Source organism: Rhamphochromis longiceps, linkage group LG12 (genome assembly GCF_057381845.1).
Source record: "Rhamphochromis longiceps isolate RC_006_pf linkage group LG12, R_longiceps_female_GT1.1, whole genome shotgun sequence".
In the NCBI taxonomy this organism is placed as follows: Eukaryota; Metazoa; Chordata; class Actinopteri; order Cichliformes; family Cichlidae; genus Rhamphochromis; species Rhamphochromis longiceps.
In genome coordinates, this window is record NC_140568.1 from 11,578,006 (window position 1) to 11,590,068 (window position 12,063).

At 40.5% G+C, this 12,063-nt stretch overlaps 1 protein-coding gene across 2 annotated transcripts in view; it reads left to right on the forward strand.

Annotated features, from left to right (window-relative positions):
• arvcfb (ARVCF delta catenin family member b) overlaps nt 1–12,063 on the forward strand; it is a 261,056-nt gene that overhangs the window by 52,518 nt on the left and 196,475 nt on the right. For both annotated transcript variants that reach the window (XM_085424757.1, XM_085424758.1), the window contains exon 2: nt 7,445–7,529. The gene's annotated coding sequence lies outside the window, so the exon portion shown is untranslated. The remainder of the gene's footprint in view (nt 1–7,444; nt 7,530–12,063) is intronic.

Sequence of the window (12,063 nt, forward strand, 5' to 3'; positions counted from 1 at the left end):
AGTCATGTGACCTACGGTAAACCATGCAAGGTCACTGATTCAGTAACAGAAGACATCGTTAAAGGCTACTGTTTGGGGCATTATAGTCCAGCACCCGTTACATAAGTGATGCATTGAGGCTTCCTCATTTGTTAGTCTATAGAAACAGTGAAGAGTTTAAATCGTACACTTGAATGAGATTATCATTCATCCATCTGTTTACGACCTGTGGGGCTAGAAAGCATTAGCTTAGCTCAGCTTAAAGACTAAACACCGGGGGGAAACAAATATTTCCCAACCTGTCAAACTACTGTTTTACTTGCACAGAACTGAAGGAGGTTAGTGAAGAGTAGCACATGCTAAAAATGATAAATGATACCTTAACATAAAAAATGAGCAATGTTTACGACTTTGGCATGGATTTATTCATTAGGCTTCCTAACACTGCATGTGGGAGCATGAGCAGTCTGGACAGAATCACTCCTGTTAACTCCCCACCCCTCCCAGTGTGTGTGTGAGGGGTACTGCCATTGATAAAGAAGCCAGACCTCTCTCCTAATGACTTCCACGTTAGATTACGTCATCTGTCAGCCTTGGCTAACCTTCCCTAAGCATGAAGCAAAGCCCTGCAGTGACCAAGAGCAGCAGACAGTGAGGATAATCTTTGCAAGTTTTTCTGAAAGGCCAGAAAAGTGGATGAGCTGCAGCTTTGAAGCCTGTATTGAGAAATCAAAGATGTGACGACTCTTGTCTCCCTGTGTACCACATTCATGGTCTGTTTAGGAGGTTGTTGGCTTGTTTATGGTTGATATTTTCAGTTCAGAATTGACCACTCTTTATCTGATGAAGCCAAATTTCAAGAAAATTCTTGTTAGTGTTATTCACTGTGTGTTTTTAGCCGTATAATCTCCACCTGTGCTGTTGCTTGGGCTAATACATAAACTCACTGGTCACTTTATTAGGTCCACCTGTCTAATACCAGGTTGGTCCTAGTTTCGCCTTCAAAGGTGCCTTAAACCTTCATTAAATAGATTCAGCAAGGTGCTGGAAACATTACTCAGAGACCTCGATCCATAACAACAATAGCATCACAAAGTTACAGCAGTTTTCTCAGCTGCACATCCATGACCTCCTGTTCCAGAAATCCCAAAGGTGCACTATTAGACTGAGATCAAGTGACCGTGAAGCCTATTTCATTACAGATAACTCATCATCATGTTCACGATAGCAGTTTGAGATGATTAGCGCTTTGTTGCACGGTGCATTATCCTGCTGGAAGCAGATATGAGAACATGGAAATACTGTGGTCATAAAAAGAAGGACATGGCCAGCAGCAATACTCAGGTAGGCTGTGGGATTCAAAACATTACACCACTACCAGCAGCCTGAACCCTTGGTACACAGCAAAATCTCCAGTGTTAAATTAACACTAGAGAGTGTGTATATGGGTCCACTCCTCTGAGTGTTAAATATAATACTGTTGAGTGTTAAATGAACACTTTTGACAGTGTTATATTTTTAAAAGTAACCTAGTCAGTTTTGAAGATTAACAATGACTAACACTGGGCAGTGCTGATTTTCTAACACTGGAAAATAACTCAATCGGGGCGATCGTGACTCAAAGAGTTGGCAGTTCGTCTTGTTGCCGGTTCGAGCCCCGGCTCGGACAGTCTCGGTCGTTGTGTCCTTTGGCAAGACACTTCACCTGCCACCATGGCGCGATATGGCAGCCTCGCTTCTGTCAGCCTGCCCCAGGGCAGCTGTGGCTACAACTGTAGCCTCCACCAGTGTGTGAATGTGAGAGTGAATGAATAGTAGAATTGTAAAGTGCTTTGAGGGCCCCGAAAAGCACTATATAAATGCCATTATTATTATAAATATTCCAGTGTTAGAAAATCAGCACTGCCCAGTGTTAGTCATTGTTAATTTTACCCTTAGCTTTTTTTTAACCGACATGAATACTGCTGCAGTCCATCTCCAGATGTTCTTGTGCATACCTTGATTGTAGAGGTTATTTGAGTTACTGTTTTCTTCTTGTCAGCTTGAAGCTGTCTGGTCATTCGTCTCTGTACTCTGGCATCAACAAGACTTTTTCTCTCAGAGAACTGACGTTTTTTGCTTTTTCAGACCTCTGTAAACCTCAGAGATGACTGTGTGGGAAAATCCCAGCAGATCAGCTGTTTCTGAAATACTCAGAGCACACTGGCTCCAACAACCATGCTGCATTCAAAGTTACTTAAATCACCTTTCTTCCTCATTTTAATGCTTACTTTGCACTTCAGTAGGTTTTATTGGCCATCTGCAGGCCTAAATGCAATCAATTTCTATCATTTAATTGGCTGATAGCATATTTGAGTTAGAGCTTTTGAACAGATGTACCTGATGAAGTGGTTGGTGAGTGTGTACAGAACACATAGTTTAAAATTTTTTGTTAAGATTTATTGAAATAATTGTTTCTCTTTGAAGTATTCTGTTAATATTGACAGCAAGATAACCAATGGATCAGTTCTCCAAAGCCGGCCACACAGTCTCCTCACAACCAGCCAGACTCTGCTGCCTGTTCTCCTCTATGCCCTTCTTCCATTTTATCTTCACTCCTGCCGCTATTTCCAACAGGTGATCTCATACACATAGTATTTGTGGAATCCAGGGATTGTATTACAGACTCTATACTGTTCAGCCTCTTTAGACCATAATTTTTAATGATTAATCCGCGACAACCAGCTGATAGATAATTTAAACTGTAAAATGTAAGAAGATTGTAAAAAAGCCTAGAAATGTAAAATTACATCATAATATTTCAGAGGGTCAAAGTTTGTTTGGTTTACAGTCACACAAAACTGACAAGCAGCACATTTTAAATTTTAGAAATCTAAAAAACATTTTTTTTAAATGATTTAACAACTGTTTGGAAACCTTTTCAGAAGTAATTTTAAGAGTGAAATGTGTTCTCGAGAGAGCGGGTCCACTCCCAAGAAGAATCTATTAAAGTTATATTTGTTTCTAATTCTGAGGATAGACATAGTCTGACATAAGGAGATCTTCTTTTACACCATTCAGTCGAATAAACTGCGTGTTGTACTGTAGCATAGCAGGTGTTAGTGCAATGCACCTGAAGGAGTACCCTGAAACAGAGTAATTAACTTAGTTTGGTGTGAACCATTCGTGTTTCTCGATTGCCTTCTGGTGCCAGAAAATAAAGAGCATCCAAAAGCATTCTGCAGGATTTGTGCTTTGCAAAAATTATGAACAGGTTAATTAAAAAAAAAAAAAATCTACAAATCTCAATGTGAAGATTTATATGTAGGAGCTGTTTTCTCTTTGCTATGTCTGTCAACCAGAAGACATGTGCAGCAAGCTAACACTGCAGCTCTGCTGAGAGGTGGGTGCTGTCACAAGCATGGAAGGACCAGTGGTGAACCAGCGACAGGGTCATGACGCATGAGGGGAGTGGCCTGTACGACCCAATCCAAGAGATGAACTGGTTCTGATAAAAAGGTGTCAGAATACAAAGGACATCGCAGGTTGTTGTGTGTGGGGCTGCATAACCTCGGACCAGTCAGAGTGCTCATGCTGAACCCTGTCCACTGCCAAAAGCGTAAACAGCGGGCACGTGAGCCTCAGAATTGGACCACAGAGCAAAGGGAGAAGGTGGCCTGTTCTGATGAATCACATTTCCTTTTAAATGACACGGATAGCTGGGTGCCTTGCTTACCTGGGGAATACCTGGAACCAGACCGCACTGTAGAAAGAAGGGAGTGTGATGCTTTGGGCAGCTGAGAAACTTCGGATCCTGCCTTCCATGTGGATCACTTTGACTCGTCCCACGTATCTTAGTGTTGTTGTAGACCATGCACAGCCATTTTGCAGAGCACAACAAAAAGTTTGACCTGTTTGGCCTCCAAATTCCTCAGATCTCAATCCAATCAACCATCTGTGGCATGTGCTGGACAAACAAGTCCTATTCATGGAGGTCCAACCCCTGAGCTTTCAAACTTAAAGTATTTGTTGCCAGATGGTGGTGCCAGATACCAAAACACACCTTCAGTGGTCTAGTGGGGTTTAGGAGGCAAAAGGGGAACCATCATAATATTATGCATGTGGTCATAATGTTATTCCTGATCAGTGCAGACTGGAGTAATCGATATGCAAAAATAGCACCTCAGAACCAAAAGAGGGATTTTGTGAAATGGATTATGGAGTGAAGTGTCCTTTAGTGTGTCCTCCTGCCTGTGTTTAAGTTTGCTCAAATATTCTGTATGTTAGAACAAAGTTTCAACTTTCTCTGAGACCAGCAGGGGCTGTTCAGATGTTTCTGGCTGGTCGCTTTCATGGTGCCCATCAGACTGTGACCGAGGCTTAGGCTTGGGAGTAGCGGTTGTGCGCGTGGGGTGGGGATGGAAAGACAGCATCATATGGAGGGGGGAGGGGTTGGGGGTTGTCATTTAGGAGTGAAGGGGCCAAGCGGAGGAGCAAATTGCTTTTTAATCGATCATATTCCCAGTAAAAGCCACTCCCAGCCCCTGCTCGCCTACTCTTCCCTGCTATTTATAGAAGCTGCACTTGTGTGACTACAGTGTGTGTGCTGTGTGTGAGAAAGAGAGAGGAGAGAGAGTGACATAGGAAAAAAAACAGCAGGCAGGGTTGAGTTTTGTTGACCACTTTAAGTCACTGAAATAGAACTACATTCCCTGTTGTTATCACAAGTCAAAGGCCCCGTGCATATGTATTTTTTTGCTCATTAAAACCTGAGTACTACAGGGACCTTGCTTTATTCATGTGGTTAAAGATGACAGCCTTTTTTTTTTATTTTAATAGCAAGCTGTTGCTTTGCAAAGGCAATGATTCCAGGCCAATGATACACGAGCACCAGACACTATTCCACCAACAATAAAAAGAAACAACACCACCCAGTCAAAGATGTCATTTGCAGTCGTAGAAGCCCAACAATGCTGTAATGTGATCAGTCTCCCAGCTCCAGTTTCTTGAATCTATTTTGAGTGTGATGCCCAGTGTTGAGACTCACACTAACAGACGCTACCGTGCAGCGTGCACGAGTAATAAATTATGACTCAGCCCAGTGCTGCTGCTGATTGTTGGATCCATTTTCCGTGATGCCGTTGTTTCTAGCTAATCTGCCCCTCGGGGCTTTTGAAAAGGAAGTTTAAGTCTTTATTTTCCTGCTCTGTTGAACATTTTTTTTGTTCTTTTCATAAAGTAGTGAATCATCCCCTTTGTTTAAAAAAAAAAAAACCCAAAACAAAATAAAGAAAAAAAAATCTCCAGCTGTAATGGTGTCACATAAAAGATCCTGCAGAACGAGCAGTACCAGTGAATGAGGCCGCCGCTTGCAAGCGCTCCTGTCAGTTCTCCTTTGCAGCCCTCCCAGGAATTGTAAATGTCGTCACAGTCTCAACAAGACAGGTTTGTGCTATTTGCTGAAAATGTTTAATGTTGGATGTGCCTCTGTTTTTCTGCAGTGCACCAAAAAAAATGTAGGATTGTTTATTATGACTTTGTAGAAGTTCAAAGACAGGATCTAAATGAGAAGAGCAGAAGCACGCTGGCTAATTTACTGTAACATTCCAGTAATCTGCACAGAAGTGGAAGGCTGAGCAAATTAAAGAGCTTAGAGTGAGAGGAGACTAGAAGGGGAAGGATGGAGAGGTATGCCAGGTTCCCAGCTGCATCCTCCTCTGTGTCAGCATCTTGTCACGGTCTGACCCCTCTGACCAAACAGACATGAGCCTCACCACTCCATGCCGCTGTCTGTCTCCCTCTTATACCCACTGTGTGCTTCTAACACAAAGGTGCTTCAGCAGCCTTCCTGTTGAGACTAGTGGGAGAGTGGCAGGCATTATTGATTGAATATTTTAAATCTGATACCTGCAGATCAACACTGACATTCTGTCTCTTTTCTTTGCACCACTAGGAGACATGTTGATATTATTACTTTTGCATATCTGACCAGGGAAACTGACTAGAAGGACTTTAATCAGCAGCTTATGGATATGAGCCAACAGATGTGAGATTTGGGTGGGGTGTCACTTTGAAATGAAATATTGCAGCATTGGGAGGTACATACAAAAAATGATTATGTGTCAGGCTACATTCAGGACTGCATGTAAATGAAAAATGCAAGTGAGCAGTATTTCACCCTTTTGATGCATAAGGCAAAAACCTTATTATGACTCGGTTGATAAAAATGCACAGAGAGCTACAGTTGCACATTGATCTCTGAGTGGAGCCCAACCAAATGCCATGACATGTCGTTCTCATATCATTATATCAGCCAATGTTCTTCTGATGCAACTATGGAAATGCAGATAGAGATATCTGTGAAGGTCCAATCTGAGGTGACCAATACTGCCATGGGAAAAAGAAAGCTCACAGGAAAAACTAAGTGCAATCCATGATTCAGTTTTCCGGTTCTACCTTTAGAAACAATAACTTGAAGTAGTATGACTTTATCAGCCTTGATTAAATCATTGTGAATGAACTTTAGCTCACTCTTCTTTACAGCACCGACTCACTTCATTGAGGTTTGTGGTTATTCATTTATGCATCATTGTCCTGTTGTAAGACCCAGTTTTGGGCAAGCAAATCTCTGCTTTGGTCTTGTCTGTCCAACGGACTGTGTTCCAGAAGTTGGATGATTTGTTTAGGTGCAGCATTACAAAATTAAGCTGTGCTGCCATGTTTGCTTTAAAGAGAATATGTTCTCTCTTGGCAACTCTTCCAAACCAGCCATATTTGTTCTGTCTTTTTCTAATTGTACCATTATACACAACTTTTACCTAATGCTTGTAGAGTCTGAGATTCGGTTTTTTGTTTTTCTGGGGCTGAATTAGCTGGGAATTTCACTCCTGGGAGATTAGAATGTTTTGCACCTGTGAATAAATTTCTTGCTATAGAGTGATGGACTTCAAAATGTTTGGAGGTGGCGTCATATCACTTTCTAGATTGATGGACAGCAATAATTGCTTCTCTCAGATCATTGCTGATGTCTTTGGCATCTGTCTTTGGCTTGGTGTTAACACTCGCCTAAATGATCCAGACTACAAACGTTCAAAACGTCTGCCTTTGTAGAGTTTACCATCTGCCTTTGACTGCATAGAGTCATGTGAGGACTTTGTTTTACACATGACTGTACAATCTCTATATGATAGATGATAGAATGATAGATATCCCTTTTCTTGACTGTACAGAAGTTCCTTGTTCTAGTTCTTGCAGTAATTTAAGTCATGAAATATTCTCTGCAGTAACTGTGGCTTACCAACCACAATAACTAAGATATTAAGAAGAAGTCTTTGCTTGGAAACATACCCATGCTCTTTATGGGTTTATATATAGATGCTATCTGTCCCCATTTAGGTGAAACCATATTTTTGGATTTATTCTTGTAAATTCATCCTCTTTGTCTAGTCCTCAAACAATTCTGAAATGTTTTTAATCTGTTTTTCAGGTACAGCAGCCCAAGAGTTGTGACTCTGCTCTGATAAATGTCAGCCTGCTCTGATATTTGTATGGGTCTATCGCCACAGCCAAAGGTGAGTTCATGCTATTGGCAATCCAGTTGTAATATATGTTGTTGTCAGAGGTTTCAACAGGTGCAGCACACGTTATGAGACAGTGTTAAAGTGCATCTGCAGAATCAAAGAAGCAGTTTATGTAGCTAATTTAACGTTTGGGTCATCCAAGTTGTTGACACTTCTTTTGTCTGCCAGGTCTGTAGGGCTGCACTTTTATACAGGAACAGACAAAATTTCTCCTCTTACATATATCTTTTGATTTTTGATTTTATTTTATTGATTAGCATTCAAATTCAAATCTCAGTGAAAACAGTGAGAAAAAAAAAACAAAAAACAGTGAAAACAGAACAAAAATCTACCATAAAGAAAGAAAGCATGAGACAAGGCTAATCAAAAGGTATTGGCTGAAGCATTTGCTTATTACGCCAACCCTTTTCACAAAATATCTTTTTGTATGCAGCTCCTGTACACAGGGCTTGAAGAAAATAATAAAACAAAGCAAAAACCAAACAAACAAACAAACAAACAAACAAACAAACAAAACAAAGAAAAAAAAAACTTTCCACCTTAGATAAGTAACTACATCAAAGTAAAGAATCAAGAGGTTGTTGTTTTTTTTCTCCTTTTTGTTCTTTTCATTCTTGATATATATATTTTTCTAATACTCTATTTTTAAACATGTTTTTAAGCAAGGAAAATGAACTACACCTTTTTAAATCACTGTCATAACTATTCCACAGGTTAACTCCTCTAACAGAAACACATCTCTGCTTTATATTTGTCCTCATCTTGTTTTTCTTAAAGAAATCTGTTCCCCTTAAGTCATATTGACTCTCTCTGACTTTGAACAGCTTCTGAGTACTGGGGCAAAGCAAGTTATTTTGTGCTTTATACATTATCTGTGCCATTTTATATTCAACTAAATCATAAAATTTCAGGGTATTCAGATTAATAAACAAAATGTTAGTTGGTTCTATATAGTTTGATTGGTTTATAATTCTTATAGCTCTTTTTTGTAACTTGAAAATATGAAGAGTGTTCGTTTTATATGCATTACCCCATATCTCCAGACAGTAAGTCATATATGGAAGCAACAGAGAACAATAAAGTGTGTATAATGATTTTTTGTTCAGGACATGCTTTGTTTTAGTTGGCTTTCTTGAATTCATCCTAGGAAAATGCTACAAGTACTCCATTTGACAGCCTTTTTTGAGTATTCTAACGTACTGATGTTCTTGTTTCAGATAGATACAGTAATGCCTTGTTGGCAGTTGACAAATAATTAAGGCCTTGGTGTTGGTTTCCTAGGAGCTGTAAACTGAAGTTGAACCTATTTGTGGAAGTTAAGATCCCCTTCCCCCCCAAAAAAAGAAGTGAAGAGAAAAACATTGGTCAGACTTTCTTTGCTAACTCTGAAAAGAGGACTCTGTTTAGTCGCTGATTTACTCGAACACTGAGTAGCAACCGTCTGTTGTTCCATTTTGATACTGTGGTTAATCTTGCTTCTGGCAGCTGAAACGGGGCATTTGTGTAGTGTGAATGAATACAAAGTATATCCCAAGTCCAGGTCATGTTTTGTTTCTGTCTTGATCTTGTACTTCTTTTTTAATGGGATTGAGCTATTGCACTGGCTGTTCTTGGGGGAGCAGTACATCACCGGAGCTGTGTTTGCCCACCTCAACTAGGAGTTTTATCCTGGCTTCAGATGAGAGACCAGCTTTAAGACCTGACAAGAAGAAGATATAAAGACTAGCCAAAAACAAAATTACGCAAAATCGTAAAGTCAACCAGGCTCCGGCATCCGGTATTGAAAGCACTGGCAGGGGATTTTAAGCCACCTCCACTGCCCCCTGGGGCTATGGTTCTGCCTCAATTGGTACCTTTTCTACTATTCCCCTGAGAGGCAGGAACAGACTGCTGGGAGAGAACCACTCAATGATACCTCAGTATCATATCTTTTTAGAATTCCTGCAGACGGGCGACGTGTTTATTTTTTTGATTTAATGTTTCATTTTTGTCCCTCTCTTTAAGTGCTAAAAACCTTTTCCTTTATTATTCATGCAGGTGGTAATAAGTGACCATCTGTGGACCCACTGTTTATCGCAGATTGGTTTCAAAAGAGGTGAAATCAGGGACACACACTCAGTTGCTCATTAAGCACCCTGCAGTTCATGCACTTCTTTTTTATAGTTGCATAGCAACTAAAATAATCAAGTGCACCTTGTGCCGTTTAATCTCTTATTCTTGTTTGTTACTGGCAGCCGACACGAAACTTCTCATTTGTGTTTATGGACCGCGGGACAAAAACTGATGCAGTGAGATTTTTCTTTGTAAATAACAAGTTCAGTGTGACCTTTCTCAGTAAAACTAAAGCATTTGGTCTTCAGTTATAAATAATGTCCACCTCAGCCCTTGCCATACCTGCAGAGGATGTCAGCGTACAACAGGTTCACCATGTAAAACGTGCAGAATAAATGCAGGGCTGAGAAGGTTAAGTGGACTGACATAAGGTCAGTGTAGTTATCTGTCTGTAAGACCCATTTTCATATCAAGGTCATTTTATCCTGAAGTCCTTGGCTCCTCAAAATGGCATCGGTTTAATTAATTCTCTGGAGCTTCACTAAGAAAGACCATTTTAGTAGTAAAGGACCACATATTAATCTGCTGGCACGGGGCCAATTACGGTACCCTGTCACTGTTCGTGTATGGCTTGTGTGGACTAATTGACTTGTCCAGACCTGAGCTCTGTGATTTAAACTTTGGTGTATGGCAGAAAAGTGGGACTATAATAATGTAATGATAATGCGGTAATGTTAATACTGTAATGGTAATCGCATAATGTGGAATTTTTTGAATTTGTGGTGAAGAGTGCTGAAGAGCATTTTCATTTGCGGTTTGTAGAGTCTCTGCAACTATATAAATGTTGTTGTATCACAAGCAGGTAGATGCTACTGTTTCATGTAGCACTGCCTCTTCATCAAAGTTTTACACACTCCCAAAGCGTAACATATTAAGCTATGTGACCAATCGTTGGTAACCCAACACGTTTCTATGTTACGCGTTCGGAAAAAGGAGGAAACATGAGAACCGTTTGGACTCAATCTTCACATGTACATTTATTTTACGTTCTCATCATGAATCGCTTTGGAAAACACTATCTAGCGTGATTAAGGTTGTGGTTAGGGTTAGGATTAAGGTTAGGGTTAAGGCTGGAATACACAGCTGGAATGTGTGTTACCACCAGGAACGTCATTCTACTGGATTTCATCCACAATCCGGCGCATACCATACGAACACCGTTACCTTTTGCGTTCTCAGAGTGTTTAGAGTGTTTTAGTCATTTATCACCTTCTCAGGTGTTTCTCATTTTCTTTGAAACATATACTTGCTAACTAAATATTTGAAGAGGTCTGACTATGGGCCAAATAAACAGGCAACTTCATTGGATCTTGAGCTTTGGGAATTTAGTTATTTCTATATGTGGGACTCCAGGATTAATTGAAAATTTTGAAAACAAAATCACTGTATCCCTGAATATGTATGACCATGTCAATGTTTCTACTACAAAGTGCAACAGTTGAAACCCCTGTTAAATCACAAATCTACAGAATTGATAATCACATTTTTTGGGGAAATCCGAGTTCAGTGAGACAAGCCACACCCGGGCCTGATTACTGTCAGACCCGTTGAATCAATGAATCACTTAAATTGAACTTGTCTGACGAGGTGGCGTAGGCTTAACGATCCCAAAAAGCATCACATCGTGCCACAAACTAAAGAAATTTAAGAACAGCTGAGAAACAAAGTCATTCGTCTTGAGGGTGGCTGTCACTCGTTAGGAAGAGCAGGTCATCTACTAATCAGATGGTTGGTAGTTCAATCTCCAGTCTCCAAAGTATCCTTGGCCAAGATACTAAACCCTGAGTGGCTTTTCTTTTTGAGACCAATTTCAGTCAGCAACTGCTGGTCGATGAGTTGGGAATTCCAAATTTTCCCACTAAACCTGTGAATACCAGATGGTGTCTGATGAGTCTTTAGGCCTGTGTGACTATGGCTTAATGTGTATATTGTTTATGTTGCCCCCGGAGATGATTTAAATTGCTTATATACTGCTTGGTTAGCTTTATGTATACTAGTACAGCATAGTAACTAAAAATAGGTGGCTGGGAGAGAGAATAAGCCTCACAAATACCTGTCCAATCAGTGCAGAGTCAAAGGGTTCCTTCTCTTTTAGTGGTATCTGGCGGAGCTAAGTATTGAGCTTAAAATCCATGCTTATGGCAGACATTATAAGTTGGCTCAGCTCTGTCCTGCAATTCAGCAACTGTTTCAACAAAGTTTTGAAGATTCTTTTTTTGACAGTGCTGTTGAATGTGCAGAGGAGGACTTTTAATAAGACAGCATCAGCCAGCAGTCACACAGCCCATCTCTAAGGACCAACAGGCCCACAGCCTGAACTCAACAGCTTTCTGTCTCTCTCTCTCTCTCTCTCTCTCTCTCCCCCCCCCCATCTTTTTGTCTCTTTCACACTGACACCTTTGAGAATCTGGTG